Below are 15025 nucleotides of genomic sequence, written 5' to 3' on the forward strand. Positions count from 1 at the left end.
GGAGAGAGGCGGACAACTCGATCTGGTTTTGACTGGGGTCTGATCTCGCGGTCTAACAGTCGTTAGCGAACGCATCGTCTCTCCCCCTGCGCACGTGGCCTGACTAGTGGGCCAGTTATGTCAGAAAATGGTTCAATTTTTAAGCACACATCAATTTGGGTTTTCTGAAACGAAAAAACACTTGTGGTAGGTATCAGCCGCATTTTGAAAAGTGGTAGTTTTGGGAACCCTAATCTATAAAGTGGTAGTTTATGCAATTTACTCAAGAAACCAGCAAGGCTGAATCCTTATCAATCTAAACCCTAGCCACTGCCATCCAGCGGACCGCCTCTACAGCGTCCTCAACTACCTCCTCGAACACAGCATCGTCTACATCATCTTCTTTTAGTCCCGGCTGCTACATCATATTCTCCAAGTCTCCCTCATGCACCCCACCAGGCACTTAAGTAGCTGCCACCACACCATGGACAAAATTGTGGATTGGATCCAACGAACAGAACCGTAGAACACCTCATGAGGAATTGCAAGGCCGGGAAGCAAGTCTAGCATGTCCCTTGACCAGCGTGAATAGAACCGGCGAGGGAATTCAGTGGCGGCATGGACAAATCTTTTAACACCACCCAAGTCGACGAGAGGAACCTAAAAGGCAAAACCCTAATGAAAGGGAATTGTTGCCGATATATGTGGACTCTGCTAGAATTTGCTCTAACAACTTAACTTAACGACCGGTTTCCCTAGAGGCCCAGACTAGTTGAAAACCGTAGAGAAGGAAGCCAATGCAAATCCCACACAGTCGGTATATGTTTATGTTGTATACAAAAAATGTATAAATGTGAATGTAGAAATTAGAAAATGTTAGTCATGTATAATGAAAATAGTAATCATTTGTACGAAAAATGATTGTGACAATTATAAAATGCGGCACATTTCAAAATGAATGTACATGAAAAAATGTTTGTCTAATTCAATAAAAATTATTCAGAAATTTTAAAAAATATATGTTACATTTAAAAAATCTTCACAAGTTTTCAAAAGTTCATGGCATTTTAAAAAATGTGTGTAAAATTTAAAAATAATGTTTGCATAGGTCAAAAAATAATGGTTTTTATCATTAAAATTGTTTCAACATATGTTTGGAAAAGTTTTTAACATATATTTAAAAAATATATTCAAACCATGTTTGTGTAAAAAAACATGTATTTAAAAAATGTTAAACGTGTATATAAATAGTTTAAATGTATAGAAAAAATATATAATATTTATGAAAAAGTAGATGTGTTGAAAAAATAAAAATAAAAAGACAAAAAGAAAAGAGTAGATACCAAAAAAGTCCAAAAACAAAACAAAGGAAACCAAAGTATAAATAAGAAAAACTAAGAGAACCGTTGAAAAGAAAAAATCGAAAGCAGAACGATGAAATAAAGAATAAAGTAAAAAGGGGAAAAACAGAAAATGAAAAAAAGGACTGAACCGACGAATCACTAATTAAGGACTCACTCCAATCCCCCTAATTGGGACAAGTGGCGCACATGCAATGCGCCACTTGTCGCAACCTGTGAGTTTTCTCTTTTTTCGTAGATCCATTTATTCAAAATGTTTTATCTCTCAAACCGTGCGTCCAAATCTTGAACTGCTTTCATCGTTGGATTCCTTGCGTCGAGATCTCCAAAACTAGATTCCATGTTGATAGGTTTTAACGAACTTTTTTTTCACAAAAAAAACTGGACGAAAAAACCGAATCAAGAGAACGGGTTTTTTCCCTTTCCAAAAGAGACACGCCCGTGCCTCTCACGAAATCACAACTGTGTCTCTCGCAGAAACAAAACCGTGACTCTCGCGGAAGAAAAAAAAGAAAACACGTTTTTTTCGTTTCCGAGAAGGCAGGGCCGTGACTCTCGTAAAAACACAATCATGACTCTTGCAAAAATAAAATTGTGACTCTTACAAAAAGAAAAAAATCATTTTTTTTCATTTTTTAAAAAACACGGTTGTGACTCTCACGAAAGCATGACCGATCAAACGCAGCGACCCCAATGCCAACGAGCGAAGGCATCAAATGAAACAACCAGTGGGCCGGCCTGTTGTCGTCCCCCCGTATACGATTCCAATTAGGAATCTTGTCTCAAAAAAAAGGCTACAATTAGAAATCGGTACGGGCGAGACATAGGCCTGCCGCTCACCGCACGCACGCCGTCATAAAATCGTCCCCTATCTTCCTGTTAGGATTAAATTAATAAGTTAATTAAAAAGATAATCCTCCCATTGTAATCTGTACTTCGGTTGTATTGGCAACCGTCGCACCTCTCCCCTTGCACCTCTACGAACAATCGCATCTCACGATCGTGTCTGTTCCCCTTGTATATATACCAAGAATCATTCCATGGAATTGACAGTTGATTCATTCGATCCTCTCTCGATCTCGATTCGAAACACGTTATCAGCACGCTCCTGCAGAGCGACTTCATCAGCGCGGCGCAAATCCCTGCCGGTGGCTAGCGAAACAGCCGCGACGTCGTTCCTCCCGGCCATTCCTAGCCTTTTTGGCTACCGACGGTGGATGCCCTAGCGCCCCAGGACACCACCGGCAACGCCCGCTCACCCCTTCTCTTCTTCTCCTTGAAGAGAGCCGGCGCACGGCCTCAGCGCGCAGTGCCCTCCTCTGCGAGGGCCGGCCCTCAACCTTGAGCCCTCGACGCTGTCGTGGCCCTCAGACCCGGCATGCCAGCGCGCGGTGGCAGCAGTGTGGTGGTGCCCGCCTGACGACCTCCGGCGGCACGGCGCCCGGCGTTCCATCGCTGCTTCCCCCGGGCCTGAATCGCGGCTCCTCGCGAACGAAAGAGGCAACGGCGGTCAAAGAAAACGGTGGCCAACGGCCATCGACGCTCAGATCGCGGCGGCGCCCAGCCCGTCTCCACAGGCCACGGCCGCTCATAGCGCACCTGTCGGCACTCCTCCCTTCGACGGAGAAGCCAAGGGCTGGCTTGTGGCTTCGCCCCATCAGCATGGTGCCAAGCATGCCTCGGCCTCCAATGCTAAGCGCGGCGGTGCTCCGTCCGGCTCGTCGCAGAAGAGGCTCTAACCGGCGGCCTACGGCCTTGGCGATGGCGACCAACGCCTCCCAGCGTAGGTCCTTGGACGCCTGGCTCCTCGGAACACGGTGACCCTGACGTGTGCTCCCGACTTCCGACGCGCAGCATGCCGACGCCCTCCGGCGCAGAGCGCCCGTGGTCCACAGCCTGCACGCGCAAGCAGCAGCGTCGGCGATGTCCTCGACCACTATCTCCCGGTGGCAATCACTGGGGCTTGGTTCAGGAGTTCTAAACTCTGATGTAGAACCACACATCCACACGGGAGAAAGAGATAAGAAGCATTATCTCTTCGCGAGTTTTGAACTATAGCCCATGTTGCTTTACCTATTTCCACAATAGGCCAAAACTCGTGTCTATAAGTCTTGCGGCTAATTCCTGGACTTTTCAGGATAATTCAACATGGTCCAACTACTAGTGCTATTCATTAGCACTTGTCATATTTAGACCATGTATGTATAGATATGCATTTCACCCATTTTCTGTCGAGTTTTAATATTCCATAAATGTGTGTATGTTGATATTCAACATGTTCAATGCGTTTGCTATTGCAATTCCCTATACAACAACATTGCTTTGCTTGAGATTTTTTTATCTCTTGCAAAGATAAATTCAGTACCTCTAGAGTACTGATTTGTGATTGAGAATTTTCTTCTCGCGCAAAACAATCTCATTGCGATTGAGATTAATTTTCTCTCGTAAAATATAAATTCACACTGCTGAATTATCTTGAAACTTGATACAAGATCATCTCATTTAATTTGAGGTCTATACAATTCAAGTTTTTCACTTGAGCATCAAGTTTGCAACATCATTACTATTCATTATAATAGTGGTGTATTTCTGTTGAGTACGATGTATTCCGGAATGTATGTATCTCCATGTTCGCTACATGTCGAGAATAATACATCTATTTGCAATTGAGATTTTTAATTTCTTGCAAATACATATGCAAAATTCAAGGTGTCATCCTTAGCTATTTGAGATTCACACTAATGATTTCGAGCCACCTTCTTGAAATCTATTAATTTTGCAACATTAAGATGTATTTATATTACGCAATCTGTAATATAAATAAATTACCGGTTTTTCACCGGGGATGATATGTTCTATGTGCTTACCACATTGACATTCTTCATGAACATCTCACAGCGGCCGAGATTTATTTCTCCCGCACAACAAACTTGTAAATTTTTGACAATAACATCTCCCTCATTATATTAGGAAAACACAAAGTAATGAGTTGGATCTACTGCCCATGTGCAGACTATCTCTATTACTGTGAGATTTGTATGATCTTCAATGTGTTATGTTTCCACAATTGAGGTTGAGCATTTTCAAGTTATACACTTGAGTCAAAAAAAATTGCATTCTTATTACAAAACCATGATGGTTTTTAATTTACTTCTTGTAAATTAATTATCTCTGGCTTGCCCCTATAAGTAATAGATGGCTAACAATTTGAGGCACTTGCCCTCAATGGACACAACTTACTTAAGCGGCTTATGGACATCAAGATCAGTCTTGCATCCCATGGGACAGCGCGTGCAATCCAAGCCACGCCACTGGGATGCAAAGGACCTCAAGGGTAATGGTTTGAAACTCACTTCAAACCCTCAACCTGACACCATCAAGCTGTCACGAGACCCTATGAGCATGGAGAGCATGAGGGTTGAATATGCATCAACCGACATGTTTGGAGACTATACATTCAGTCCCTTAGTCTCCTTAGTGATCTATTTATTTATGTCCATTTATGATGTTTTAATAAGAACATGATTATTGTTGTCATCGTATATTGTATATCACAATATATTGTATCATCACTTTCATACAAATTCATTTGTATGTATTCTATATATCTGACAGTGATTTTCTTGAGAATCTTCATGTCTATATATAGATTTCTACGAGAGTCAATCCGATGAAAAATGATATGTGCCTTGTGGACATATGCACCGCAAACTCTATACTCAGGGAAGTCCAATATTTCTACTCTCATTGAGAGAAAGGAGATATTTTTAAATCGCTAGATGCGATGAGGTATTTGTTGGCTCAAATCGAGTCATATTTACTATCCCTGTGGGTACTCGAGTAACAACGGGATGCTTTATTGCTTCCCGGGATTAACTTGTACCCTACTAAACTATGGAGGTATCCGTCAAAATAGTTTCCATAGCAAAACTTATGATGACAACAAAGAGAAATAACTTCTCTTTACCATGTGCAATGGATATGGCAAGCACATTCTCTGTGTATCATCTAGATTGTACTACACATACAACACAACCCGTAGCACATGTTGCGTACGAGATAGTTTTCCAGAGTGTCTTGTACATGACAAACTTGGCATACTCGCCTTCGTCATCAAGACATTGGGTTAAAATCGAAACTATCAGCAATTCCAGTAGTTTATGATTATTTTGATGCTAAATTCTAACACAATTTGGATTTTATGTGCGCTACAAGTAACATAGGGAAGCTAATTTTAAGGCTCGCACACCTTAAAGTCTATGTTGAACCACTCAGACTCCTTGAATGCATCAAGTTGAGGGAAGTGGCTCTTCCCATCCATTGACTAGACTATTCAGGTATTTCATGGTTCTAAAAGACATATCTACATGATGGTCTTAAGTGTGTGCTTTATTCACACGAAACCATTGGCTCATTATCATGACATCGATTTCAAGCAAATCGAATGGATAACATTGCAAAATTCTCCTTGAGTGCCTTCTCTATGGACCTTGGATTGAAGTTTAGCAATTTGTCCTAATATCTAGACTCAAAATGGTTTGGTAGAATCCTATCCAAAGTGTTAAGCTCATTGCATTATCTTTACTTTGGAATTGCAACTTACCAACTTTACGTTGGAGTCATGCAGTTTTACACGCTCATGACAGAACTGCATAATATTATTCCCCTCTATCTTTGATATGTGGATATCTACCAAGTATTTCCTATCTGCGGTAATTCGGTTGCATACCGATATCACCACCCGACATACATCATTGGCTCCTCAACATATAGTTGGGATCTATGTGAGGAATAATTGTATTTCCGTCAATACCTCGAGCCCCTCGCATGGGGAGTTATTCAAGGCTAGTATGCTGATTCAATGAGGAACATTTCCAGGCATTAGGGGGAGATTTCAAGTACCATAAAGAATGCCAGGAAATTAGTGAAATGTTCAACACATTATCTGCCTCAAATCCACATACTCAAAGATCTGAACCATGCGTTCAGAAGATTTGCAACGCATTGCAAATAACCTGCCAGATTCATTTACTGACTATAAATGTGTCACGCAATCCTACAATCCTGCAAAAATATATCGGAAAGAGTGGAGGTACCATCTAAAACCACTCAACTCCTCGTTCAAAGCAATAGGGGAGAAGTACGACAATAGTACATCAGGATTCAGCTTCTTGCAAGTAAGGATATCAAGGCCTCCGAATCAGAAAATGCAGGTCAACTTCATGTTGACAGACACCTAATGGGTAGTATACACCCAGTGGATGGGAAACCTCCACCAACCCAGGTCAGAGTGCACACAATGACCGGGACATCGGAATACCGGACTCAATCGCATTGGGAAATTGCGAGTAGTCACCATGGGTAATGATATTTCCATCAACTATATATTGATATATAGATTCTGGAGAATCAAATAACCGGAAGTCTACAATTTTCGACATACATTTCTTAACTAGATTGCAAAACCTTTCACATGATTCAGGTCCAAAGACCATGGCCATGGCAAAGTGTGAACAACACTTAGACTGAACTCAAGCAAAGGGTATAATCTAGGTAGAAATGATCTTGCTCAATAATGGGAAGGTATTCAAAAGCAATACCTACACTAGTTTTCTTCTGGAAACAGAATTGAGAACAACAAGGTGGTGAAACATAGAGCAAGCATTGTAGCACAAGGGTTCACGTAGATACCCAACTATTCTCTAGAGGTGGAATCTCTTTCCGATAACTTATATCATTGGCAGTACAAAATCATCTATCTATGCAGTTGATAGATGTAGTGATCACATACCCATGTGAATCATTAGATTCAGACATATATGGTTGATTCCTGATGGAATCTCACTTCTGAATCGAAATGCAAGACGCAACATACATTGTGTAAAATCAATAAGTCACCATATGGCTTATTATTGTTGGTACATTTGGTATAACCGACGTAGTGAGTTCCTTATACACAAGGATTACTCCTACGATTGTGTCTGCAATGACGACACATGTAATCATCTAAATGACGGAGTTTAAAATGAAGGATTCGGGTAAACCAAAACACCGCTCGTTACTACAACTTGAGCACCTTCATTCATACATTATGGTACACCATTTTGTCTATATCCAAAATATATTGGAGAAATTCACTGTGGACAAATCTTATCCATCCATAACTCTCATGGTATTTCATTCTCTAGACATAGAGAATGATCTATTTAGACCAAGAGATGATGAAAATGAGATATTGGGACTCAACATTCCATAATGCCATTGGATCCACCAAACACAATTGGTTGGTGCTCAAGAATATCTTTCGATATCTCCAAGGCATCAAACATCTTGTCCTGGTTTTCAGTTTCACAAAAATGTGAACACCGATGTCATTGGGTACATCGATCAGATCCCCACTATGTCAGATCATAGACAAGCTTTATGTTCCTACTAGGTGTGGTAGCCCTCTCATGAAGAGTCTTCGAAACAGACCTCATGACTACATCCACCAACCATTATCTCAACGATAATGTTTTCTTGTGTTGCCCGGATGCAAACAGGTTACATAATAAGCAATATCACTATATGGCATATCTTGCAAGTCAAATCATGCGACTGATTTTTTCATCGGGTTTCTACCAACTTCTATGTTCCAGAAATGTGTTCATGGAATTGGTAGGTGACGGCTTCGAATTTTGCAAGAATCAGGGGGAGTATCTTCCTGAATTGTTCCTGTTCAGTGCATCATATTATACTCTTTTTCCCTTCATGAGTTTACTTTACAGGTTCTCATAAAGGTTTTTAATGAGGTAATATCAACATGAGATCATATGTCATACTTTCAGTTTTCCCCACCGGGGTTTTTAGGAAAGTATATACGACATATTTATTGTCCTCTGGACTCTATGGGTTTTCTCGTATTGAGTTAAAAGAGACAATATCCATTATATGTTACACCATTTTCTCCTTATTTTTCCTACTGGGTTTGAAGGAGTTTTAGCAACATATCATACTGCAATACTTCTCACATTTTTCCCACAGGGTTTTTGGAGAAGAGTTAATTTAAAGATGATTCCAGAGATGGTCAGTTGCAAAGACAAGAAAGGATTAGGGGGAGTGTTAGGATTAAATTAATAGGTTAATTAAAGAGATAATCCTCCCATTGTAATCTGTACTTCGGTTGCATTGGCAACCGTCGCACCTCTCCCCTTGCACCTCTACGAACAGTCGCATCTCACGATCGTGTCTGTTCCCCTTGTATATATACCAAGAATCATTCAATGGAATTGACAGTTGATTCATTCGATCCTCTCTCGATCTCGATTCGAAACACTTCCGACGAGCGCCTACCGCTCCTCCGACTACTAGCAACCATGGAGATGGAGGGCTCCTCCTTCCCCGCCTCCTCCTTCCAGCCCCCCGCCATCGCCCGCGCCTGCGCCCGGTACGCCCCCTGGGCCCTCCTCGACAGCAAGGCCTACTTCGCGGCCCTCGAGAACGACACCACCGCCGAGGCCACCACCAGCAGCGGCCACGCCGTCAGGGTCACCTTCTGCCTGGCCGACCCGCCGGCCATCTCCCACTTCTGCGTCCACGGCCCCGGGCTCGACCGCGAGGACTTCACGATGGAGCCCCAGGTCCACTCCTCGGCCAAGGGCCTAGTCCTCCTCCGCTTCGCCTTCACCATCGGCCCACGGGCCATCCACCGACGCAACCGCCTCGCTGAGTACTACGTCTACAAGGCCGGCCGCGGCAAGCCGCCGTCGCTCACGCCCATCCCGCGCACTCCTCCGGGCACCGTAAACTCGTCCTACATCTGCGTCCTGCCGCTTGACGACGACGACGAGGACGCCGGGGAGTTCCTCCTCGCGGAGCTCGGCATGACCAGGTCCAACTCCGACTACGAGCTCTACGTCTTCTCCTCCAAGACCGGCGAGTGGACCATCAGGCAGCTGCGGCTGCAGACACCTCCCGGGGTCAGGAACGAGGACCTGCCCGGCCCTCACATGGACAAGGCGATCGCGCTCGGGGGAGGCGCCGTGGGCTGGGTGGACCTCTGGCGCGGCATCGTCACCTGCAACGTGCTCGACGACAACCCCGTTCTGACTCTCATCCCCATACCCACGTGGGACGGTATGCTGCGGCGGCTGGCCCGGGACATCACCTGTTGCAGCAATGGTTTCATCAAGCTTGTCGACCAGGACCTCCGTTTCAAAAAGACGGTTGTTGATGCTAACCACAAGACTCGCAAGGTGGCCGAGGATCTCGACAGCGTAGACATCATCTACGATTCAGACCTGCTCCTCTACGACGACGATGCATGCCGTCGACATCGTCGACATCGATGAAATCTCGGTCGACAACCCCGATCACTTTACGTTGCTCCCACAGTTGTGGGACGCTGAAGCTGGGAGACCGACACTGAGGAACTTGCATTCCGCTTTCCCTACCCTCGGCATTGGCGGCGGCGACAATGTTGTTTACCTAATGTCTAAGGTGACATATGATGATAAGAACGCGTGGATGGTCGGTGTTGATCTTGGAAAGAAGACACTGGATGTGGTTGTGCCAGTTTCTTCCGAGAGAGACCGGACTTCCTCGCTTGTGGATTCTCCGAATATCTGAATGCGACGCCAAGGTACATTTGTTTCCTTTGATCATGTTTGCCTAGAGCTGTTCGGTGAACCTCTGAACAGGATGAAGATTTTCTGTTAAAATAGTTGTGTAGTTTCTGAGTTCATCACCAGTTGTTCTACCTGATGACATCTCACATCTAGTTGTTGTTATTTGCTTAAGCAGATGCGCCGATGAAGTTGCCAGCGCACCGAATCGGGCTCAGGATTATCATCTTTCAACAGACAATCTGGTATGCGTTAATCATCTCAATTTTTGACTGATGTGCGTGCGTCCATTTGCACATCTACATGCAGAAATTTTATAACTGTACGTTTACAGCCACCGCAGCAAAACATGTGGAACAACAATGAGTACTGCTACAATGGGTGCTTCTATGGATATGGTTATGGCACACAGCCAAGCAATAGCTACGTCAACTACCAGCATCCACCTGCATGCTCGGCTAACTTGCCACAACCTCTGCATCCCAATTTTGCCTCGTACGGATCAGGTAAATAACATCCGCAGAGCTTAGGCTTTTGTTGTTTTTACCCCAGCATTATTACCACCACAACCACTACCGGTCAAAAAATTGTAAACCTTACTTTCGTTGGCATCACACAGTAGTAGCAGCGTCGAGGTAAAAAAATAATTATGTTGAGGAGTGCATCTTGTTCTGATGTGTCAAATGAACAAGAGAAACCATAGTAACAATTGCAAAAAAAAAAAAAATCATGCTGCGGAACAAGTGTCGACCAGAGGTTTATGCCATCCTTTTCTCAAAGGAGGAACCATATATGCATAATGTATGTTTGAAACGTTAGTACTCCCTCTATAAAGAAATATAAGATCATTTACATCACTAAAATACAGAGAGCATAATACTTAATGGACTGTAATATTTGGCACATGTGTGCCATATAAGCAAAACTGACACACCTCTACTTCATTCACTTTACATACATGCATACATTAGCATTCTTTCTTCTTTCACGTGCATTTCTCTTTCTAATTATATGCATACACTAGAGGACAAAAAAGCTGATGTCATTCTAGATTCTCTTTATTTCAAAATTTTAAAATGTTTTGTAGCTCAAACCATTGGTCCGATGTAAAAACCGTTTCTACATAAAAGATTCGTCGCGACGAGATCTTTGAAACTAGATCCCATGTTGGCATGTTCCGATGACTTTTTTTTCAGCCAAAATTTATCACACCTAGGCTACATAAGTTACCATGCCCATTATATGAAAGTTACCGTGTTATTTCCACATAAGTTATCGAAGGCATAAAAATGGTTCACCGACCCTGCAGTTCATATATTACCATGCTTTATTCATATAAGTTATCGGGCCTGCGGTTATTATATTACCATGTTGTTTTTAGGTCTGCGGTTCGTATATTACCATGGTGTTTTTATATAAGTTACCGGGGGTATGTTTCTAACATTTTTTTTCTACTTGATCAAGATTACCGTGGTGTTTGTACGTAGGTATGTGATGCGTATGTAACCATGCTATTTACACAAAATTTACGGGGGTATGTTTTCAACAATTTCCCCACCGAGTCAAATATTACCATGGTATTTGTATGTAAATTATCAGGTATGCGGTGTGTATATTACTATGCTATTTACACAGAAGTTACCGGGGTATCTTTTCAACAATTTTTTTTCTCCAGATCAAATTTACCGTGGTGTTTGGACCTAAATTATCAAGGTTGTGGTGCGTAATTTCTATGCTATTTACATACAAAAAGTTACCATGTGTATTTTTCGACCACTTTTTACTACTTTTCCCCAAATCAAGACTATTACCGTGCTATTTACACATAAGTTCCCGAGATATATTTTCAACAACTTCATCCACTCGAATCAAACTTATCATAGTATTTGGACGTAAGTTATCGGATTTTGCGGTTCATATATAACAGTGCTATTTTCACTTAAGTTATCGCGGTTATGTTTTTCGACAACTTTGTTGCTCTTTAGTCAAAGTTACCGTGGTGTTTGTACGTAAGTTATCGGGTATATGATTCGTATATTACCGTTCTATTTTCACGTGAGTTATCGAGGTATATTTTTCAACAATTTTCTCCTCTTTGAACAAAGTTACCATGGTGTTTGCACCCAAATTATCAAGTCGGTGTTTCCTATTTTACCAAGCTACTCACACAGAAGTTACTGGGAGTACATTTGTACATTTTTCCCTTGGTCAATTTTACCGCGATGTTTTTACGTAAATTATCATGTACATGGTTCATATATTATCATGTTATTTTCACGTAAAGTTATTGGGTTTATTTTTTAACAACTCCCCTCCTTGTTTAATTTTATCGCGGTGTTTGTACTTAAATTATCATGTCTACAAAATATATATTACCATAGTATTTACAGAAAAAGTTACCGGGGTTGTGTTTTCAGTAACTTTTTTGCCGGATCAAAAGTTACCACGATGCTTGTATGTAAAATATCAGTTATGCGGTACTTATATTACCGTGTTATTTATACAAAAATTACCGGGGTATGTTTTCAATAACTCCTCCACCCTACGCTATTAAAGTTACCATGATGTTTATATGCAAGTTATAAAGTCTGCGGAGCGTAAATTATGATGTTATTTACACGTAAGTTAGTGACGTTATCTTTTTCAATAATTTTTTTCCGGGCCAAAGTTACCATGGGATTTGTCTTTAAGTTATCGGGTCTGCGGTACATATATGACCATGCTATTTACACTTAAAAACATTTCTCAATTAAGAAACATACACAAAATGTTATCACAGTGTTTCTATGTAAATTATCAAATCTGTAATGCATAAATTTTTTTGAGGGTTGTAATGCATAAATTACCATGTGAAAAACGATGTGAAAAGTGAACACCCATTAGTCACCTAATTGCTTTTTCAATTTTTGTTGCCGATATTACGGTGTCAACCTCAAGAATTAAAAGGGAGTAGTCAATCTTTTAAAAATAGGAAACAAAAATTACGGTGTGACTGAAAAAAAATTCTTCACACTAGGAAATAGCATCAATTTTCATCCACGCGGTGAAAACTGATCTCAACTTCAAACTGGTACCAATATTGCGGTGTATCTAGCCAAGAAATAACTAAGTTACCACACCACACAACACAGACGCAACAATCCCTAATATTATTTGTCCTATCTGGACCGAGATCTAGTAACTTGCCTCTAGCAAGTCGTGTTGTAACATGCCCTCTTTTATCTGACATCCAATATAGATCCAATGCACGAGATTGTTCAAAAACAAAATAGTGCACACCTATGGACTTAGCAGAAGCAAGAAAACAACCACAACATGGGACTTGAACGTCTCCTGATTTCTGACTTTTACAAGTGCTAGTACAGGAATAACGAACAACAGCAAAGCACTAGAATATCTCAAATTGCAGATTTTCACAACACACTTGCACGCTTAATAGCAAGAAACGGCACCATCCAAGCATTGGACCCTCTTTAAAGTGCAGATTGTGTACAACATAACAGCAATAACAAAGCACTGGAACTTATCCAAACTGCATTTTTAGAGCCTCACTTATAGGCTTAACAAGAACACAAGAAACGATTTATAACACTGAAATTCTAGCACATAACAGCAGCAACAAAGCACCGGAACCTCTCCAAATTGAACATTTTTGTAGTACTTAACACTGAAATTCTAGCACATAACACTAGAAAATGTGTAGAACTAACATAGTTTTTTTGTACCAACAAGTGGTACAACTGAACAATAAATTGAAGTACTGAATATACCAGACTAGTCTATCTGTACACTTTGTAAGTTTGTAGCAGCACCAGATATGAATAGGCTAGAGTTTCTTGTAAGAAATGAACAAAAAAGTTGCAAAGAAGCAACAATAGTATTGGCATCTCTTGACAATACATTTCCCTTCAGGTTTTCTTACGAGACAACTGAACTGAATGAGCAAGGGACGCACAACACACTCCTGCGATGCGGTGGCGCCGGGTCTCGTCCATTCTCTACAGCGACGCAGTAGGCTCCTCACTCTGCTTGGATCCAGCAACCTTCGGAACTCCATTTTTTGGTCAACTGAGCTTGTTTACACCTCCCAACTATATAATTTATTGGAACCTCACACCCCCTAGTCCAGCCCTGGAGGAGGTGTTGCAATCGTGGGCTTCGAGGATGACGACTAGTCAGCGGCGGACGCCAGGGAGGCGCCAGAGGTCGCGACCGTTGGGGCGGAGGGGGTCCAGTGGATGGGTTGTGTTTCCGGCGGCAGCTTGCTCGGATCCATGGGCGGCGCCATGGGAGCTCCCGTGAGCAGAAAGAAAGAGATGATAGAGAGGGAGGAAGGAAGGAAGATGAAGGGAAAAGGAGGGAGCAAGGGGTGACACTGCGGTTTGGCTTGCCGGCGGCGGCTCGCCGGAGGAGGATGCGGCGAGTAGGGCTCGGACTTGGCGACAGGGAGGAGGAATCAGAGGAAGACACCGTCGGCTGGGGACTTGGCACGGGAGAGGAATACGGGAGGAAGACTTATGCGTGCGATGCCGATCGAAGGGACATTGAGTGATGTGGCGGTTTTGCAATCGGGCACAGGGTTGCCAAATACATATTTCGATACTTAATATGACAAAGAGACACTTGCAGGCTTTGCATGAATAACCAATGTGACTCTTAGTAATGGTTTCATTTGCTTGCAGGGTGCGCCTATCCGGTGAACGCCCAGCCGACATGCTACCCGGGATTGTACACTGATGCCGGTGGCCGACTATGGTGGGTTGCTCTGCCGCTGGGGTCGGCGGCGCCACCCTCCCCTCGATTCCCCTGGTGCAGTGGCAGTTCCCACCCCAACCCGGGCCAACTCCACCACCCTGCCCTTTGCCAACCTCCCCCCTCGCTCGTATCTGCCCTAGCTCTGCTTGTAATAAGTCTTCACCGGCTTGTACTGTGAAAGGTGTACAAAAAACATTGGGTAGGGAAGTGGGGAAGTGAAACTGAAATGGAGAGTGGACTCTGACGGTGAAAAGGGAGAAAAACCAGTATCGAGCCATTTGTTTTGCAGTGAATGGTAAAGGTTGCTAGCCCCCAAATGGGTTACGT

At 42.7% G+C, this 15025-nt stretch overlaps 1 pseudogene; it reads left to right on the forward strand.

Annotated features, from left to right (window-relative positions):
• Positions 1-8701: 8701 nt before the first annotated feature.
• On the forward strand, positions 8702-14876 carry LOC147976588 (uncharacterized; annotated as a pseudogene).
• The last annotated feature ends 149 nt before the right edge of the window (positions 14877-15025 follow it).

This window comes from Triticum urartu, chromosome 4A, assembly GCF_056163025.1.
Source record: "Triticum urartu cultivar PI428250 chromosome 4A, HENAU_Tu73, whole genome shotgun sequence".
In the NCBI taxonomy this organism is placed as follows: Eukaryota; Viridiplantae; Streptophyta; class Magnoliopsida; order Poales; family Poaceae; genus Triticum; species Triticum urartu.